The sequence below is a fragment of the Chelonoidis abingdonii genome, chromosome 5, assembly GCF_003597395.2.
Source record: "Chelonoidis abingdonii isolate Lonesome George chromosome 5, CheloAbing_2.0, whole genome shotgun sequence".
NCBI lineage: Eukaryota > Metazoa > Chordata > Testudines > Testudinidae > Chelonoidis > Chelonoidis abingdonii.
This window is the reverse complement of record NC_133773.1, coordinates 119,166,198-119,187,068: the sequence shown is the minus strand read 5'-3', so window position 1 is coordinate 119,187,068 and position 20,871 is coordinate 119,166,198. Positions and strand designations below refer to the sequence as shown.

Below are 20,871 nucleotides of genomic sequence, written 5' to 3'. Positions count from 1 at the left end.
CCTTAATGCCTGGGCTACATGAAGCCATTACAAGGCAGCCTGGACAAGTTGGTCAGGGAGCTGTTGCAACTACAGGCTGAGCACAGTGTAGGATAGGTGGTAGAATGTGGCATTTGGCTGTTAAAAGGAAGGCGCTGCGTGAACATTACTTACTTGCTCAGGACCTCAGCCCAAACAGTTGTCCCGTATTGTTATTGCTGCTGTGCTGTGTGTCCACAATCCTGGTGAGGATAGGGGAACATTTATGGCAGGGTGGGAGGGCTGAGGGGCAAAATTCACCTGGGCTGCTGAGTACGCGAGCAAAGCCAGGAGGGACCAGGGCGTTAGCAAAGCACACCAGGAGGCGGTGCCGCAAATCAGAGGAAGCTTGAAAACCGAGGGTGTTTCAAGCACGGGCCAGGGGGTACGGTTGTGTGGACTGCTTGGTGTTGTTTCCCCTTGAATGGACCCTTCCCCCTTGATTGAACTCATTTCCCTGTAAGGCAACCACCCTCCCCCTTTGGCATGTATTCTTTATTTAAATCAATTATAAAAAGGCAAGATTTCAAGGTATCCCTGCCTGCTAGTAGCTTTGGGGAAGGTAGAGGGAAGGAAAGGCCATTAAGCTGCTTTCAACGTAATGAACAGCCTTTTGCTATGGGATGATCCAGGGGGGTGAGTGGGGGGTGCGAGAAGCCTTCCCCAAACGCGTTTGCTTACAAGTCTGGGTGGTGAGGGAGATAGGAACGGGGAGCTTTTTAGGGTGTGAAATGGGGCTTGCAGCGGCACTCTGTAACGCCCGCTGTCTTCACTGAGATCCACCATGCGTTGGCGGATACATCAATTTTGAAGCACCGCAGCGAGCTGCAGCGTTAGCATCCCCGCCACGCTGAATCTTTTACCTTGCTAACCACCTTTCTCAGCTCGGAGTGCAGTGCTCTTCCTATCCTCCCAGTTCACCTGGCATCTTTTCCTTGTACTTTGCTAGGGCATGGTCCTTCCACATCATTCTGGGATAGAGCTCCTATCATTGCGTAGTTCTTCCATGATTTCTGAGAATTTCATCTCGTGTATCTTCTTCTCCTTGCTTATTCTGAGGCTAGCTTCGGGATTGGCGTAGGAGGGGCCGGACAACTGTGCAGCTGGTGGGGGAGGGAAACAGGGAGAGACTATGTAAACAGATACATTTACACAGAACGAATGTATGTGTACTTTTACAGTGATAGAACCACTATCCACCTTACATAGGCACGTGTGATTAACTACAACGGTCGCATATTTGGGCATCACTTTATATTGAGTGGCCTGGCTTGGTGTTGAGATCTCACAAATGGCAGGGTCCCAAGCATCCAACTTAAGCTCCCTGTGGTCCATGGTAAGGCTTATTGTTTGACTTCTTCGCGTTTTCTTCACTATACACATCGATCTATATTGCCTTGTTCCTGTAGAGAACCCAGGGCAAACCCCAAAACCTCCCCTTCTTTCCCTCCTCCCCCACCGCCATGGCTGCTATCAATGTAAGATCCCTGTTAATGATCGTGGCTGGTAACCTGGGAAAGTTCCTGCTCGCCAACGGCTGTGAACTCAGACTTTATTCCTCCCCTCCTCCCCTTTTGGCATACGAGCAAGGAAGGATAAGCGGCTGCCCCCCGTCCCAGGGAATCGGCATTGTTTCTTTGCCCCCTATTTTAAAGTCCTGAACTTTTCAACAGGTTAACACTGACACTGAGTTAACTCTCCTGAGAAATTACCACCGCGGGATGCGAAGTATCGTTTCTGGATGGCGCAGCTTATGTGAGCATATTGATTCGGAATTACTTGTTCATGGATGCGTGGATAAGTGTCATACAATGGGGGGACGAAATTGGGGCATGCCCTTGCCCAGAAATCATTTCTGCAAAAGCTTTTATTGAGTACTCATACAGAGGGATTCATAAGAGATTTATTTGGGGATTTTTTTCGGCTCCACCCCAGACACGGGTTAACGATCTTTCCTGTACTGTAACTGGTTGCGAATGGTTTCCGAAGCCTCATGGGCACTTCCCAATTCATGAAAAAAAACGCTTGTTTCACATGTTTTGATATTCCCAAAGGTACCACAACTCACAAGAGGGCGGCTTCCATGGCTATCCACTGTCTGGGCTTGTGGCCTTGGAGGGCTGGAACGGTAATTCTGGGGTCACAAAAAGCTCCTGGACTGTTTCTGGGCGTGGCTAACGGAAAGTGCTGTGCTTCTCAGGGCCAGCTCTTCTCCATCTTTCTTCCTCTCATCTTCCCCCTCCGCAGAATCCTCAGCCCCCGGTTGTATCACCAACCCAACTCTGAATCCACGGCCAGGGGTGGGGTTTTACTGGTTGCGCAAGCCCCCTGAAAATTGCATCGCAGCTCAGCCATCAGAGCAGCATGTTTTCAGGCACTGACCCAGACCTTCCGCTCTTGCTTCTACTGGTTTTTTCTGGTATTCTATGCCTGTCTGAGCTCCTTCACAACATTTTCTCACTCTGCATGCACTTGAGTCCCTGCCTGGTGGCCTTTTTTCCCGTGCATGAGATTTGAATTCATTTCATATTTTTTCATTTCGTCTTTTCGAACGGAGTTCTGTTAGGCACCTGAATTTCCTCTTCCCACTATAGCGCATCAGATCCATAACCTCTTGTGCGGTCAGGCGCTGGTGCCTCTGTTTTTGATCTCTTCGGAGGACTTGCATTGTACCTGTGCTGAATGACGCTCTGCGTGTCACTGTGCTGATTTCAGGGCTCCACGCTGGCCCAACAGGAAATTGAATTCAAAAGTTCGCGGGGCTTTTTCCTGTTACCTGGCCAGTGCTCCAGAGTTCTGATTGCTGTCCAGGGGTTCAGTGGTGCACCTGTGTGCTGTACCTCCGGAGGCCAATAATCGAATTTCCAGTTCCACACAACACTAGTCCGACGGTAGCCAATATCGATTCTTAGCACTTATCCTTCGTCGGGGAGGGGAGTTACAGAATTCGATTTTAAAAGAGCCCTTTATATCGATATAAAGGTGTTTGTAGAGTGGACGGGTAACAGCGGTTACATCGATTTAACTCTCTTTAATTGATTTAAACGCGTAGTGTAGACCAGGCCTTAGATGCAGAAAGCCAGGATGCAGCAGTTGAAACAATCAAGCATGGCCCTGAGTGAGGTCAGAGATACAGAGCAATTGGTGCACAGAACTGACTGGAGGGCACGTTTGGAAATAGTGAACAAGGAAGGCATGCTGTCTGTTCTTACTATAATCAGGGAAACAGGATTTTGCACATTCTTTGTAACAGGATGGATTGATCTAAATGAAAGTAATTTAAATAGCTGATTTTATTATTTATATAACAAGCAGCAAACCTTGATTTAAAACATCAATTTTAATCTTGGTTTATATTTGTACTTTTCCTAAAGAGATGTTGATTCTCCTTAAAACATGTTGCTTTGCAATTAAATATAACCTTTACACTAAATTTGGTACTCTTTTTTGCTAACCAGGGTATACTATCTATGCACGCTTTTTATACAAGTAATTATTTACCTTAAATTACATTTATTCAGATTCTTAAATTTTACATTTTAATTATGTTAGAAAATGGTTAATGATGCATTTCTTATTGAATAGATTATTTTTTTAATTGCAACTTGCGTCAAGCGGTATTTGGATGGAAGCTGGAATTCAATTAAAATTCATAAAACTAGTATTTTAAAATAGTTTTATGTAAACTAATAAACAACCTTAAATGTGCGGGACACATAAGGAAAGTAGCAGAACATGTTTTGCATTTAAAACTGGTTTATTTTTAAACAAAGAAAGTTCTGTAGTTGGAGTATTGAACTGATTGCTTCGGTTCATCATGTCCTTCAAGGTTTTAAAACTAGTAGATCCCATCTTCACATATTATTTTTATTCATAGAGTGGCAGTGGAAACAAACTTTCATGCTTTTTCAATCACTTGGTTTCTTAACTTTGAATGAACTAGTCATTGAACTGAACTAGTCAAATAAACTGAAATGAAGACAATACAGTATTCTCTCTGTACCTGCAAAAAAGGCTACAGCTGTCAAAAGATGGTATAGCATTTCAACAAATTCTGGTTCCATGTGCTTAGCCAGTGACTTCGACCCATTCAGTGGTTTGATTTTCTTTAAAGCTTTGGCAGCAAATACTGGCTTGAATATTTAACTTTAAATTATTTTAATAGATTATACTAAATTGAGGCCTTAATATAGGTTTAATAATGTCAAATTTATATATATTTTTTAAAGAAATGTATTTAAATTTTAAAAATCTAAATAAACAAACCAAATTTTAAAAATATTTTTAATCCATACTGCTTTGTAAATAAACAAGATTGTACCAAAGAATATATCTGACTCATATAATCAATTTTTCCTCCTCACAGAAACAGTCCTGCAAGGCCCAGAATATTGGCTAATCACCCAGGCCAATCAGACGACAATATGTGTAGAGGTAGATGTTATTGGGAAGCCTATATTGTTTTTTAATGAAATATTTGGTGGAATATAGATAATGCAACTAAATAAAACTGAGCATTGATATTCTTTTGCACAGTCTTACATCATTGCTTCTGGTAAACTTAGTTATCCCTGGAGAATTGTAAAATATAAAAACTAGAAGAATATATTGAATGTATTTAGCTAAATCAAAAGCTCATAAAATATAGCACTGATTTTTCAGACTAAACAAGAACATAAATTGCCAAGACACACAGTGATAACCCACATTATGAAACTTATACGCTATCCGTTCATAATAGCCACAGACTGAAGCCTGCACAAATCCTTGCTATTGGTGGAAATGGTGACTGCTTCAGCTTTTACTCTAACAGCAAGCATTGTCAAGAAATCACTTTGTTACAGTTTACTGTTAGAGTTCCACATTTCAACCCAGTTTATTAACTGCATAACCACACACTAATATAAACAAACAGGTTTTATAATTGCTGACAGTGTATAGAACAAGAGTTTTCTGACTGCATACAGAGTCCTATGTGTATAAACAAACCAGGCTTAATTACTGAATTGGAACCATGTTATTGGTCATGCAGTCATCTGAAGCAAGACACAAAAATATAATTCACTTGTGTTAAGTAAGGCTTTTATTGCCACCCGGTGGACAATTGCCAGTAACTGATTTGAAAAAAAACCAACCATGAAAATGAGTAAAGATGGATAGACTTGTAAACACAGGGCCAAGTTCATTCTGGGTGAATCTGTGATTTCTTTGGTGTTACATAAAGGATGAGTTTAGCCCACAATCCATGGAAGAAAGTTGCTTGACAATCTAAACCCACAAGGCACAAAGCTTTGATTACATAATGCATTATTGCAAACCCCAGGAACTCAAATCATGAGACTCTAAAAATTTTTTTGAGGGGGGGGGGTTCACTTTATTTGCCTTTTAGTTTGAGTATTTAGTATACATTTGGTTCATGATTTCAGGCTTTCCTCTGCAATCATGAGGGCCAAAAGTTTTTTTGTCCCCCCATAAAAACTCCAGTTTTCACAAGTGCATATCTCCAGGAGCTGGAACTTTAAGAAAAACCTCCACATATTATGAGACTTGCAACTAAACTCATGAAAGTTGGCAACACTGATGATGAGTGCCTAGGTCTCTTATTCAAAACAGTCCAACATGTTAATTCTTCTATGAATCTACAGCAGTGATTCTCAACCTATTTACCATTGTGGGCTGCATATGCAGCTCTCTATGTGTTATGTGGGCCACATCCACACAAGATATATACTACCTGTATGGCCCTGAGGATGTCACATGGGCCGCAGCTGTGTGCTGATTGGGCCACAAGCAGCCTGCAGGCCACTGGTTGGGAACTACTGATCTACAGTAACCAATTCTACTGCAGCAGCCATAGTTTAACATAAGCAGGGCCAGACCTAGATTTTCAATGTACCCCATCCAGATTCCACTCCCGCTACCCCCATGGCTGCACTCCTCACCTTTCCTAAACACAGTGCTTAATTTGTGCCAGGCCTGAGCACCTCTCCCAGCATCTCTAAGCATGGCAGTTCATAGCCCGAGCATCTCTGGGTTTGCTGCATCAGTTGAATGTAAAACACTGCTTGAGCCCTGGCACCTCTTTCATTACAAATTAAGCACTGACTAAATAGCACAACACTACTCACACCTGCCTCTGGTTCAATTGTTCTGTAGCCCTCCCCTGTCCATTCTGTGAAGATTCTTAGGTCAAAGGGGTTCAGGAGGGTGAGAAAGAGTGAGTGCATGCACAAGAAATTTGACTTCTCAGATCATGTTTAAGATCAGGCACAGGCACGCTCTGCATTGTTCTCAGTCAATCCTTAGTGCTGCCAGCCACTTGGATACAGCTTTGTAGGCATGTTAATTTCTTGGGTTCTTACTGAAGACTAACATCTTGCTTGCCTTATATCAGAGGTTAACAAGAATCCAGCTGTGTTCCTCTGGCCACTCAGCAATGCTTGATGCAGGACAACTTCTTAGTGATGGCCACAATAATACACAAGAGGATTGGCTGTGTTTCCAGTTGAGCAGTCTACATGGTAATGAAGGGTTAAATACCAAGTAGCTGCATTTGAACCAGGAAGTTGCTTCCAGTTCCTGGAAAGTGAGTGGGAAGTTTTGGGATGGAAGAGTTGGCAAACTCAGCCCCAGAAGATTGTGGGATAACATTGGAAGACTCTCCAGACCCAAGTCTGGTGACCCAGGCTTCAGCTGCATCCATACTGCAAAATATCTGCATCACAGGACTCAGGCTCTGCTCCTCCCTCTAGCAGGGTCCACAGGCCTGAGTCCAGGAAGGGTTCCTGGCCCAATTCTAATTTCTGTGTGGATGGAAGTGGGACTTGGTCTTAAAATGGAATCAGAGATCGGGTCTAGTGTGTTGTGTAGACACACCCTATATCTCTAAGAGGATGAGAATTTTTGCCATCATCTACTTAAAAAAAAATCCTGAATGTTTCAGAAATAGAAAACTGTCAATCATCATGATCACTTCTGCATTTCCAAGCTGTAAAAAAACTTTGGAGGAATCCTGGACAAATTCATGGGTTTGTGTCAATCCTTATAGTTTTCAGATAACAGTAAGAATTGAGCTTTGCTTTGTGGATTTTTGGTTTCATTCAGATTATAAATGCAAAGTGAAGATTAGCATGTGGAGTGTTCTGGCTTATAGTGAATAACCTTATTAAGTTAAATTTACAAGTTTTGCACAAATGGAGACTACTTACCTGTAACTGGAGGTTCTTCAAGATGTGTTGTCCCTATCTGTATTCGAAATATGGTATGCCTGCACTTCATGGTCCTGAGACTGGAGATTTGTAGCAAGTAGTGTCTGTTGGAGTGCACCTGCACACATGCCCTTCTTGTGCTTTGGAATGACGGCATAAAGGATGGCATGGACCTATGCCTCTCCAGTTCCTTCTCTTACCAAGAATCAGAAGCTCCAAAGCAGAGGGGAAGGAGGGCAGGGTAGTCAAATACAGATATGGACCACACATCTTGAAGACCCCAGGTAACCTCCATTTCTTTTTTGAGTGCTAGTCTCTATCTGTACTCCACAGGTGGGTGATTGGTAAACAGTATTTAAACAAAAATAGGGTGCAAGGATGCAGCTAGTACACATGTCTGTAGTACTGCTGTCCCCATAGTTGCATCTGCAGAAGAGGCCTAAACTTGGGTGCAACTCTTCATAATGGTACGGCTGAAACTCCAAGTAGCTGCCTTGCAAATGACCTGTATAGGTAACTCTCAGAAAGATACTGCTGAGGTTGCTTGTGCTCTTAAAGAGTGGCCCCCACATTGTCTGGTGGACAAATATATGCCAACTGATTACACAGAATGATGCATCCAGAGATCCACTTAGAGAGTCTCTCGGCAGATGATGTTTGTCCTTGCAATCAATCTGCTATAGCAACAAATAGCCTCAATGGTTTCCTAATCAGTTTTGTTCTTTGCAGATAAAAAGCTTAGGCCTGTCTGACGTTGAGGGAATGCAGTCTCTTTTCTTCGCTGGAAGCACGAGGTTTTGGGAAGAATACTGGTATGTGAATAGGTTGGTTCATGTGAAACTCAGAAATTACCTTGGGAGGAATGTTTGGGTGAAAACGAAGGGAGACTTTTTCCCTATGAAATATGGTGTACAGCAGGTCAGCCATGAATGCTCCCAGCTTACTCACCCATCTGCCTGATGTGATGGCAACAAAGAAGGCAACATTCATGGAAAGGTGTGACATGGAACAACGTAGTCATCAGTCCGAAGAGTGGTGTGATAAGAACAGAGTACCAGGTTGAGGTACCACTGCAGGATGGACTACCAGTGGAAAGGTCCTAATGAAACCTTTCAGGAACTGAATCACGGTCAGGTGAGTAAACACAGAATGGGCTTCCATCAGGGGATTAAGGCACTGACTGCTGCCAGATGGACTCGTGTCATGGTACAATTCCCCACCCTGAACCTTAGCGTCCAAAAGATGGGGTACCAGCATGAATTCCTCTAAGCTTAATTACCAGCTTAGAACCTGTAGCGCTGCCACCAACCAGGAATTCCAGTGCCTGGTACATTCTGGTCCCCCCAAAACCTTGCCTAGGGACCCCCAAGACCCAGACCCTCTGGATCTTAACACCAGGAAAGTAAACCCTTTCCCCCACATTGCCTCTCCCAGGCTTCCCCTCCCTGGGTTACCCTGGAAGATCACTGTGATTCAAATTCCTTGAATCACAAAACAGAGAGGACAATTCACCTTCCTCCCTCCTTCTCTTTCCCCCTGTAATAAGCCTCTGTCCAAAATCTGGACCTTAGTGTCCAAAATCTAGGTGCTTAGCATGAACCTCCAAGCTTAATTACCAGCTTGGATCTTATCTCGCTGCCACCAATCAGGATTCTGATTACCTGATAAACTCCTCTTCTGGTCTCCACCAATACACTTTTCGCCCTAATGAGTGTGGGAACGCTCGCCCAAAGACTCAAGATGCCCGTGAGCCTCCCACAAAGGAAATACCCATTCCCTTGCCTGCTCTACTTCCTCCCCAGATTTTTCGACGCCTGGGGATACGGAGGATTTCCCTGCTTCAAATCCCTTGACACAAAACAGAGGGACGATTTACCTTCCCCCTCCCTTCTTCTTCCCCCGCTCCCAAGTTCTTTCCTCTGGAGAGACAGGTACTGCTTGGCACAGAGTTCTATCCCCTTGGCCTTACAGGAAAAGAAAATCCAACAGAGTTTTAAAGAAAGCTTTAATAAAAAAAGGAAGAGAAAAACACATAACATGATCACTGCTCATTAATGACAAACATCAGGGGGTAGTGCTTTAATAAGAAAATATGAATAATCAGCTTATTCAAAAAGAATAATCCAATTTAACATTCCAGACTCCACACCATGTAAATACAAATACAATAAACGCATATTGCTTTTCCCTTTTGTACTCACAACTTGGGAACAGTCAAGGGCTGAAAGAACTCTGGAGATTAGAAAGAAAAAAGGCTCTTCCCTCATAGCCGAGAGAAAACAAAAAGGGGCAAACCAAAAGACCAAAACACACCCAAGAAAGTATCCCTCCCTCACTTGAAAAACTCGGTTTCTGATTGGCGCCTCTGGTCAGGTGTTTGGTTCCCTTTGTTAACCCTATACGTAAAAGCAAACATTAACACTAAGACCTATTTTTCCGACCTTGTTATGACACCCCTCCTTCCAGACTTCTTGCCTGGGAGAGACAGTGAATCCTAATACAAGAGAGGAAAAGATAAATAGCCTTCTTTCTTTCTTTCCCACCTTCCCCTCCTTTTCTCCCACCCAGTCCGCTGGTGGAGTCCAGACCAGTCCCCTGTGGAATCTCACCCAGAATAAAAAAACAATAGGTTCTTAAAGCAGAATAACTTTTAATCTAAAGAGAAGCAAAACAGTATAAAATTATCTCTGGTAAATTTACAAGTGGGTACAGTGGTTTATAGCTATTAGGTCATGGGTTCATCAGAGGACTCTTTCCCAGCCTAAGGTATTCAAGTACCACAATTAAGTCCTTCCAGCAAAAAGCATGAATTGATATCCCTTTCAGGCAAATACCACAATTTTAAAACATCCTTCCAGGTCCAAATGGCACCATTTGCAAATAAAGGAAACAACGAGCAGTAAGCCTAGACTCGCTCTTTATACCTGAATCTAGTTACTTCACTAATTGTGGGAATCTATAAGACACCTGTATCCAAGGAGATTGGGAGCAGAAACCTGGTTGCACGTCTGCTCCCTCTGAGCGGCCACTCCCCCAGAGGAGAACAACAAAACGCAAATTCTAACAAGCACAACACCAGAAACTTCCCTCCCTCAAGATTTGAAAGTATCCTGTCTCCTGATTGGTCCTCTGGTCAGGTGACAGCCAGGCTTACTGAACTTGTTAACCCTTTACAGTCAAAGAGATATAAAGTACTTCTGTGCTATTAACTTTTCTTATCTGTTTATGACAACTCGCAACAAAGTAATAGAAAGTCCTGAGGTCTTGAGGGACAGGAGATAATCTAAAATAGCAGGACTACCTGCTGATTCTGGTGATAACTGATTATGTTGTGTCCAGGTAGAGAAATGCTTCCATTTTGCTAGATAGCAGAAGAGTTTCCACCAGAAAGTGTTACTATTGAGGACAGCTTGGACAGCCTCTGAACATGAATGTTCTAGGTCTGATGCCCATCCAAATACCAGGCTGAGATGAAGAAGATGTGGGTTGGGATGTTTGATTCTGCTGTTTTGCTGAGTTAACAGATCTGGAAAGAGAAAGATACTGACAGGAGAATGGGATAACATTTGTAAGAGATGCAGAAACCAAAACTGTCTGGGCCAATTTGGCGTAATGAGGATGACCCTGACGTGGTGAATTTTCCACAGAACCGGAGGTAGAAGGAGGATGGGAGAAAAAGTGTACCTCAGATGGTCTGTCCAGGATAACAAAAGGGCATCACACCTAGAGTCTCTGTCTAATGCTGCTCTGGAGCAGGAGAGATTGAATTTCTTGTTTATTTGGGAAGCCAACAGGTCCCAACATGGCGTTTCCCACTAGGTGAAAATTTTGTTGAAGGCAGAATTGTGTATTTCCCATTTGTGGTCTGTGGACAAGGGCCTGCTGATATTGTTTACTAGAGTTCTAAACATCGGTATGTATGTTGCCAGGAGTGTGATGTGGTTTCTGATGTACCAGTTCCATAAACTCACTGCCTCTGTACACAGAGGAAGAGATTTTGCTCCGCTTTGTTTTGTCATCATGTCTGATATTATCTGGATGTGATGGAACCAAATAAGGGGGAGGAATGTGTCGCAGACTAGACGACGTGTCCTTACCTCCTAGAGACTGGTATGCATTTTGGCTTCCCAGGGGACCATGTGATTGTTCATGTGGGCTCCCCATCCTATGAGGGATGCATCCATAATTAGAGTTGCTTCAGAGGTGGGTGGAAAGAAAGGGACTCCTGATCGCATCTGTTTCGGTTTTGCCCACTAGAGAGGTTTTGATCTTTTGGGTAATGGTTACCTTGGTATTTATGTTGTCTCTGGTGAGTAAACAGACCAAAACCAGGTTTGCAGACAATGGAGATGAAGCCTGGTGAATGACATTATGTATATACATGAAGCCATGTGGACTAGTAGGAAAAGAGATACAAATTGTGATTGTGATACAAAGTCTGAGAGTGAATTGAGTTATCAGGCTGTTCATGGCCTGCAACTTGTCTATAGGAAAATAGGCTTTCACTGAGAACGAGTCTAGGGTTGCTCCTATAAAATCTATAGTTTTTGTAGGAGTCAGAATGGACTTTACTTTGTTTACACAGATCTCCAATGATATCAGAAGGTGGAGTAAGAATACAGTCACCAACTGGGTCTAATGGCTCAATCTGCCTGTTAGTAGTCAATCGTCCAGATATGGGAAGATGGTATAGCCGTTTCATCTCATCTGGGTCACTACCTCTAAGAAAACTTTTGTGAAGAACCTAGGTGCTGTTGCCAGCCCAAATGGGAATACTCTGAACTGGGTAGTGCTCCAGTACTACCACAAATTTGAGAAACTGTGTGTGGGACTGGTGACAATCCACATTAAAGTAAGCATCTTTTATATTGAGAGCCATGAACTGTGTGTTCTCTTCTAGGAAAGAAATTATTGATGTCAGTATCACTCTGCAAAATTTTGCTTTGTGAATAAAGGCATTTAGTTGGCATAGATCCAGAACAGGTATCCAACCTCCATTTTTCTTGGGAACTATGAAAAATGGGGAGTATAATTGATTTCCTGGATGTTGGGATGTCACTTGTTCTATGGGCCCTCACTGAAGGAGAGAGTCTACCTCTGATGAAGGATTTTCTCATAAGAGTAGAACTGGAGATTGGTTGATTAAAATATGTTCCGCCTCAGAAGATCAAGGCATTTAATGCCCTTGTCAGTTGGAGTCAACTTGGGATGCTGTCCTAGACTTCTCTGTAGCCTCCTGCACCACTAAGAAGTTGGGGGCTGGGTGTGTAAATAAAAACGTTACCCCTTTGGTTGGAACGAAAAAGCATTTTTACAAGGTAGGAGCACAGGAGGAAGGGGCATGCCCCATCATCCTGATGGGTTCCAAAATCTCCTAGTTAATTTGGAGGGCCACCCTAAGGCCAGAGGGTTGCAGGATGTCCAAGAGACTGTGTTGAGTGTCATGGACCCCCTCATGAGGGATCTGGAGCTCAGCTGCCACCCTCTGCAAAATCTCCTGGTACTGCCTGTGGTCATCAGGTAGAGAAGGGGATGATGGAGCAATTGCATCATCTGGTGAGGAGGATAACACACTCATTGGAACCGGCAGATTGGGCTCGACTTCCTCCTCTGCAGACTCCGATGGAGGCAATGTGATTCCTCCATGCATCATCAGTGTCTAGTATATGGAGTCCATGGAGCCACTAGGGCCAGCAGGAAGGACTGGACAAGGGTGGGGATGCGTGGCCAAGGCTTTGGGTACCAGCGGTCCCCTGGGTAGCTGTAACCAGGAGAAGGGCAACTCCAAGACCTCCAGTGTGTTCTGTCTGGACTTATTTCCCTCAAAGGGAAAGGTTTGTCTGGAACAACAGATTCATCCAATGAGAAGGTAGATTCCTGTTCTACCGGCAGTGCTGTCAGCCTCAGTGGAAGAATGCTCCAGCTTGTGGACATGGTGGGAAAGCATCCGCTCCTCCTCTTCTCATGTTGGTTTATTTTGGTGTTTAAACATCTCTGAGGAGGAGGAGGAGACTGGAGAGGAGACTGATAATAAGATAAGGCAAAAATGTCCTCTGGTGAGGTAAAGGTTTCAGTCCTTCCCAGAGTCTGAGGAGACCCAGAGTCAGGATCAGCTGATTTGGTGCATTCAATGACATGGTACTCTGAAGGATCCTATCCAGAATGTACCAGAACCATTGAATGGGGGTCGAACATAGAACTCCCAGTCACAACCAGCTGGTGCTGATCTTTGAGCCTGTGAGATCAAGATGAAGCCAGTACCAGCAGATCCTCTTTCCTTTGCAAATTCCCTTCCTGGATAGAAGATTTATGTGGACTTAATTCCTTAGGATCCATGCAAGAGGACTCACCTGACTTGGACCGACATGGGGAGAGATTTTTTTCTAAGAGGCACATCTGCACAGGGATCTGTCTTTATGCCTATGATCATGTTCCCTACTCTCATGAGAGGGGTTTCTTATGCATAACTAATATGGCCTCTGTTCTCAAGCTCATGCTCAGCAGGGCACTGCTTACAGTCTGAGGCTGCTGGACACGAGGATCTCCTCAGCCTGGACCCAATTGGGGTCTCATGGCCTTCTCTGTGAGATGTTTTCACAGACACAACTCTCATTCCTCACAGGTTCAGAGAGGGAAGGACTAGCAGATGCTGCACTTAGAAGCCATGTGAGCCTCCCCAAGGTAGTGCTATTTGTCACTGATTGAGAAAGAACAGGGGCAAGACATACTGTTCATAAATCCTGGGACTCTGCATATTCCTTCTCCACAAGGAGAAGCTCCACAAGGGTGGGAGGAACTAAACAAACTATACTAGCCATTAAAACACTAAGTCTAAGCTGACTAAAAACTATTTACAATATATATTTACAGAGGATTCCGACTTAGGCTATGTGGTAATAAGAAGGAACTGGAGAGGCATCAGTGCATGCTACCCTTTATTCCCTTGGTCCAGAGCATGAAGAGAGCAACTGTGCAGGTGCAGACCAGCCAACACTACTTGCTACAAGTGTCTACTCTCCGGCACATGGAGTAAATACATTTACTCCGGCACATGGAGTAAATACCCGTAGGGGACCAGCACTTGAAGAGCTAATAACTCTTCTGCAACTCAGACAGAATTTCTGTGTTTTACATGTGAACCTGATGTAACATTAGAATACAACTTTTTGTATCTTGGCATATTTTCCTGTATCTTATTCCCCTGTGCCCTAGCTTCTAAAAATCAAAATTTAAAAAGGTGATGGGTTTGAGGGGGGGGAAGAAGGGAAAGAGTGGTGTTGTAAACAGTGTAGACTGTTTGCTTAACAGCACTATCTTTTAAAGCACGTTAGAAGTGTTGTTAAAATATGCTTAAGATGACAGGAGTGATTCCTAGACAGCTGCTGAGAGAGGCATCAGTGACAGGGGAGAGAAATTTGAAATGTAAATTATTCAGAGAAAAAAACCTAAATGCCTTTCTTCCTGGGGTTCAGAATTTAGGAATTATTTTAATGACTCCTGAAATGAAATTCAGTTGCTGTGTCCCAGGAAGCTGTCAGAATTTCAACCCCTAGACTTGTTTCATAGGCTTTCTCCTTAATAACTTGCCTGATGCGACCACTGTCTCTACTCCTACTCCTCGGGTAGGAAGAGGTGATTCTAACTGAGAGCTAGTGTTCATCTGCCCATTTGCTGTTTTATCATCTTAGGAAGTTTTGAGCTGAACTGCATATCAGGACTTGTTTCATCATGTATGAGCACAAGCTAGTGCTGTCCTTCCTATCAGACATGTAACTGAGGTCCTTCCTGTCTGAGTGGAAGTTAAGATCTGCTCACCAAGAGTAGGGAATAAACCTAGTACCCTAGATTATTAAAATCAGTTCTAACAGTGACTGGCATCCAAATCTTAAAACAATTATCTGGATATTTTAATGTCAGTTTGAACCCTCTAAGGTCCCAGAGAGGGCTGTCCCTAGCTATTCTGGGGCCCTACGCAGACCCCCCCCCCCCAAGAGGGGGGGACAGGCCTCCATGGGAGGGGGCAGGGCTGGCTTAGGAGGCAGGGGGGAACTGCCCCCCCCAACACTCACTGGAAGCGCAGCTAGGGCTCAATCGCTGCACTTCCCACCGTCAGTGAGTGCAGGCCCGATCCTGCTGCAGTCCTCAGGGGCAGGAAGAGGTGGGGCTGGGGCGAAGCAGGGCGAGGGCTTTGGGGAAGGGGTGGAGTGGGAGTGGGGCTGAGGTGGAGCAGGGGTGGGAAGAGGTAGGGCTGGGGCGGAGCAGGGGCAGGGCCATGGGGAAGAGGCAGGGCAGTGGCAGGGGCTGGAGCAGCACACAGTTGCATGGGGCACTAGGAAATTTGGTGCCCCATGCAACTGCATACTTTGTGTATGGGTAGGGACGGCCCTGGTCCCAGATGTGTATCTCTGCCATTGGTATCCCCTGTTGATGGAATACGGTGGTAAGAAGACTGGCACCTAGTCTACACCAGTAGTCCCACTATTGCTTCATGATATACTCATGTAAACAAAGCCCAAATGACTGATTTATTAGTCTTCAGACTAGGGTCCCTCATCTATAATAGAGCTAGTACAGTGTTATCTGAACCAGTTTTAAACATGGTTTAAAAATTCTGTTTAGCCTGACAGGGTTGACATGGCCTAAATACTAATAAGCAACTAAGCACTCTTTAGAAAAAGGGTTACCTCAGGTTCTGATAACAGTTCAGACTGCATAAACAGAGGTTTACTGTAGCAGCCCAATACCAGGACAGGAATCCTTGTATTTTCCCTAATTTGGTGTTGCAAACTTTACATGCAGTGGCATGTAAACATCTTCTAGAATACTCTAGATTAGCTTTTTAGCTATCAGCATGCAGCTGAGTCTTCACCCTGAATTTTTGGCTATAATTCACTCTTTTTAACTTTCCCTGACTCTGTTTACAGTATTTCCTTGCTGATTAACACTTAGGGCAGCTCCACATTCAGACCCAGAAATAACAAGAAGGGTGAGTTAAAATAATCACCAAAGAAAGTGAGTTTTTAAATCACCCCTCTTGTTATTCCAGTACAAATCTGGATGTGGAAAACACTTATTTTGGAATTGAAGTGACTAAAGTTTATTTGTTACTGAGTTTTAGATACAGTATAATTGACTTTAGCCACTTCTATTCCAAAGTAAGTATCTCCCATCCCAACATTCCAAAATCACTAAATTGATTTAGTTAATTAATTTGGTTACATGGCTGCACATTTGTGTGTAGTCTATCCCTTAGTTACAATGAGGGTGAGTTTTCCACTGCTTTGTTTCAGTTGAATACTTATCGTCTATTTGAAATACATTAACTGAATAGACTTCCATTGAGGTTAGTTTATTCTAGTTTTGTGATTGAAAGGTTATGAAAGGATGTCTGAGCACAAGCTAGCATCCCTTTAATCCCTCTATACTTGCAGGATACATTTTCACATTGAAGATCCTTCCCTTCTATCTCAAAGCCATAGAGCTACTTACAAATATTAACTGCAAACACACTGATTACCTCTCTGGTTCCAGTCATCTGTTTAAAAGTCAGATCTACATTAAAAGAGCCTGAAATAATTTATATCACTATACTGACCCCTGCAGAGCTTAACAAAAAGCAGGCAGATGTGTAGCTCATGAATGCAGATCCTCAGCACTGCATTGTGTGGTTGTATTAACAGGGGCTTTGTAACCTTCAAGGAAAAATTCCCCCACCCCAAGAGAACAAAACAATCGGTAAATCACAAAACCCCTGCGAATATCAAATATAACACCCTTCCCCCTGTATTTAAACAACGAGTATGTCTTTTAAAAAAATTAAATACTGTTTAAAGATACCATACCATTTAAAGATAGTATTTTTATGCAATAGGTAAAATAATTTTTATCTCCATTCACTAGGATAGAGATTTAATAAGGAGAGATGGAAATTGACTATTTAGAGACACCAAATTCAATATTATGTGTCAGTAAGGATTAATGGGTCAGGCTACGGGTCAGAAAACATGAGTCAACGTGTATAAACACAAAAAAAAAAAAAATCTATCTGCAGTAGAGCTGAACACAGGTCATTCTAAAATCATTAGTGAATTACGTTAAAAGACAGCTACACTTAAGGCACTTGTACTCTGTTGGCAATTTATTTTCCAAGTGACTCCATTCTCATATTTCAAATCATCCTGTAAAACTTACTTAGTTTGGCTGGCTTTCCACCACTAACTTTCTCTTCATCTAACATCATCTACACATATTCTTGTACTTGACCTTTTGCACTCTAAGCACAACTCCCCCAAACAAATCCTGAAGCAAGAAGATACAAAAAAATACAAATTATCATTACGCTTCACTGTTGAATTCCTCGGTGCCCTTCCCCTCGTCTATTTTCACTCTGTTTTGACTGGGGCTGGCCAGAAAACCAGAATTCCATTTAGCAAGAAATCAGGGTTTTGACATTTGCTTCCATTTTGCATCAGAAGGACACCTAGACTTTTTGAACTTTTTCTCTCTCACGCACCCACCTCCACTCCCAAACAAGCAATCTCTCTCTCTCTCTCTCACTAATTCACACCCACACCCACCCAGCGTGGGTAAGACACTTGCCTAGGATGTGGAAGACCTAGCTTCAAATCCCCGCCCAACTTGAAATGAGGTGGAAACCACAAAATGAATAGGCAGGTTAATGACCTAACCGTCAGTCTCAATCTAGCCCATTCTGGAAGTGGTCTCTTATTTTGACCAGAAATTCTACCCTGGACCTAAGAAATCTTCCCAATGAAATTTGTGTCAAAACCAAAATGTTTCCATGAAAAGTGTTGGTTTTGACAAATTACTGTTTTCCAATGAAAAATGCCCAACCAGCTTTAGTTTTCAGGAACTTAGATTGTAAACTTCACAGGACAGGGAGCTGTTCTTTCAAGAGCCATGCAGACCTGTTAGTAGTAACAGTGCATACAGTTCCCCGTATGCACACACAAAGGGTTGTAATCATAGAACTTTACCCTTGGTTCTTACATAATTAAATCCAGATATTATCCAAAAGACACAATATCATCATTAGAAGTCTAAGCACTACCACGATCTAAAGTTCTCTTAATTATTGTGCAGAAATTAAAGAAAAAAGGGTAACTAAGCCATGGGCAATTAGTAACACGTATCAGAAAGAAGAAGTGATTCAAGTACACAACAGAGACTGAATGGCAATGCCAAACTGCAGGATACTGTTCATAATAAATAATTAGTAGGTACTTTATTTACATCACATTGGGTCATATTCCAAGAAATACTGATTTAAAAAACCTAGCCAAAGTACTTACACTGATGATAATAGCATAGCAGCAGTGCCTGATGCTTATGCGCATGGCTAGGCATGTGAGCAGCAGCTATATGAATTTTCTGCTCGTAGAAACACTGTCCCCACAAAGCTAGCTGAATAATCGTTGTGCGGTCTCCACCTCAAAGCGAAGATGCAGCTGCTGCTCTCTAATTTGGCTTTTTTCTCCCCCGAAGGCAGGATCATTTCAGTAGCACCACCTTTCCTATTCACACTCAGAAATGCTCCTTTCATGTGGATTGCATAATTTGTCTCATAGGATTCTTTCCATATTTCAAGGAAACACTATCCCTTTCAAAGCATTCTTCCAGCGAGAGACCCTGCTTAAAACACACTGAATAGCACTTGTTATGGCACATTTAGGGTGACAAGAGTTTTTAAATGCAAAACAAGAATGCATCACCATAGCTTGAGTGTGTGTGGGGGGGGGGGCAGGGAAGCATACACACAGAAAAGAAGAAAAGGAAGGTGCCTACTTCACCCCTTAGCTTCCCAGATTCCCTCACCAAGCATGCAAAATGCTCCCCTTCCTCCGCCAGCTTGTCCCTCTCCATTGCTCAACCCCTTCCTCAAAGGCCCTTGAAACCGGCAAGTATAGCTTTTGGGCCTCAGTGCTGTTACAGTAATTCCTGGTGCCACTGTGACTCTTCCTCCATCTTCTGTACTGCGAGGCCCAATTGTGTCTGTGTTGAGAAAGTGCTGTTTTTCTCTACTTCCTTAGTGAAAATGCTATGCTACTATGCAGTGGGTTATGAGGAGCCTCAAACAGCACTCCATAATTCATAACCTGGTAGCAAGTCTGAATTGAGTCTTTGTGCATCTGGGCAGGAACAGGGCGCAGAGGGGACTGCAGAAAAGGGGGAAGAGTGTGTCTTCAGCTTGCCCTTTGTGCAATGTGGTGCTCATTCGATGTGCATGCAGCAGTGCTCAAGGCTGTTGTTTCCTCTAAGACAGTGGTTCTCAGCCAGGGGTCCAGGGTCATCTGGGAATCCATGAGTAGGTTTCAGGGCGTCTATCAAAATAAACCAGAGAGCTGGGTTGGTGTTGGACTTGCTGGGGTCCAGGGAAGAAAGCCAAAGCCCAAACCCTGCCAGGTGGGGCTGAAGCCACAGCCTGAACAAAAAAGCTTTGGGGAACCTTCTGTGCCCTCCCTGAGATCCCCTAATGCCAGTCCTGGCTTTTAAGTTACTGGATACGCAGATAAACAGTTCAGGCACAGTTGGGCCAAGGAATTTTTATAGCATGTTGGGGGCCTCAGGAAGAAAAAGGTTGAGAACCCCTGCTCTAAGAGAAATCCTGCAACAAGAGCCCCTACAATGTGAACAGATCTATCCAGCACGACAGAGACGGAGGAAGGAGTTTGCAACAGCTGCAACGTCCCCCAAATGTTCTTAAATCTGGGGGGGACAGGGAAGGACTGTCCCAGGGCACCTCCAGAGGCAGAAGAGAGGGTGAGAGGTCCACAGGGTCACTGGTTTCTTCCTTTCTCAGTGACAAAGGCTGCTAGATTTATGTTTCATCTTGGATGGGACAAACCTGCTTGTGGGACCTGACAAGGGTAAGGCCAAAAGGCATGATGGGTCTTCCTTGCTCTTGACGAATGCCTACTCAGAATTTGCCTTTGACGCTGGGCCCAAGGATGGTGGTGGGAGTGTGAGAGTGAAAGAGAAACAAACAGGGGACAAAACAAGGACTATTGAATACATGAGCTGTTTTCACAAAGGCCTTTGGTGTTGACCAAAAAGCAATCCAAACAATAATGGTAGGTGGAAAAGAAAATGGGGAGAAAGGAAAGAGATACAAGAAAAGGCGCAAAATAGACAGCAGAAATTCTTTCCCATCTGCTCCAAACAGAAACCACTGTAGCCTACCAGTTAGAAGTTTTTTTTCCCTTCTGGTCTGCACCTGCTGGCAAGAGGTCACAGTGTTTCCCTAAGCATGTGTGGACTCCCCTCTAAGGGATTCTACCAAATCTCTAAATTGTTTTCAAGTGTCTTAGCTTTTGTGTAAAACAAATGATGTTATGGTTCTGAAAAAAGTCTTCATAACATGGAGTGAAACAGATGCAGAGATGTCTGTCTGAATTTCCAGAGTCTGAAACAATAACTACATAAGAACGGCCGTACCGGGTCAGACCAAAGGTCCACCTAGCCCAGTATCTGTCTACCGACAGTGGCCAATGCCAGGTGCCCCAGAGGAAGTGAAGCTAACAGGCAATGATCAAGTGATCTCTCTCCTGCCATCCATTTCCATCCTCTGATGAACAGAGGCCAGGGACACCATTCTTTACCCTTCCTAGCTAATAGCCATTTATGG

The 20,871-nt window shown here is 43.6% G+C and overlaps 1 protein-coding gene and 1 long non-coding RNA gene across 2 annotated transcripts in view; one reads left to right on the top strand and one right to left on the bottom strand.

The window, feature by feature from the left end:
- The window catches only part of LOC142046902 (uncharacterized), a 57,554-nt gene that overhangs the window by 26,497 nt on the left and 10,186 nt on the right, over positions 1–20,871 (top strand). The window lies entirely within an intron of this gene.
- The window catches only part of ZBTB49 (zinc finger and BTB domain containing 49), a 33,819-nt gene continuing 31,388 nt past the window's right edge, over positions 18,441–20,871 (bottom strand). Inside the window, exon 10 of the transcript XR_004373079.2 lies at positions 18,441–19,567. The gene's annotated coding sequence lies outside the window, so the exon portion shown is untranslated. The remainder of the gene's footprint in view (positions 19,568–20,871) is intronic.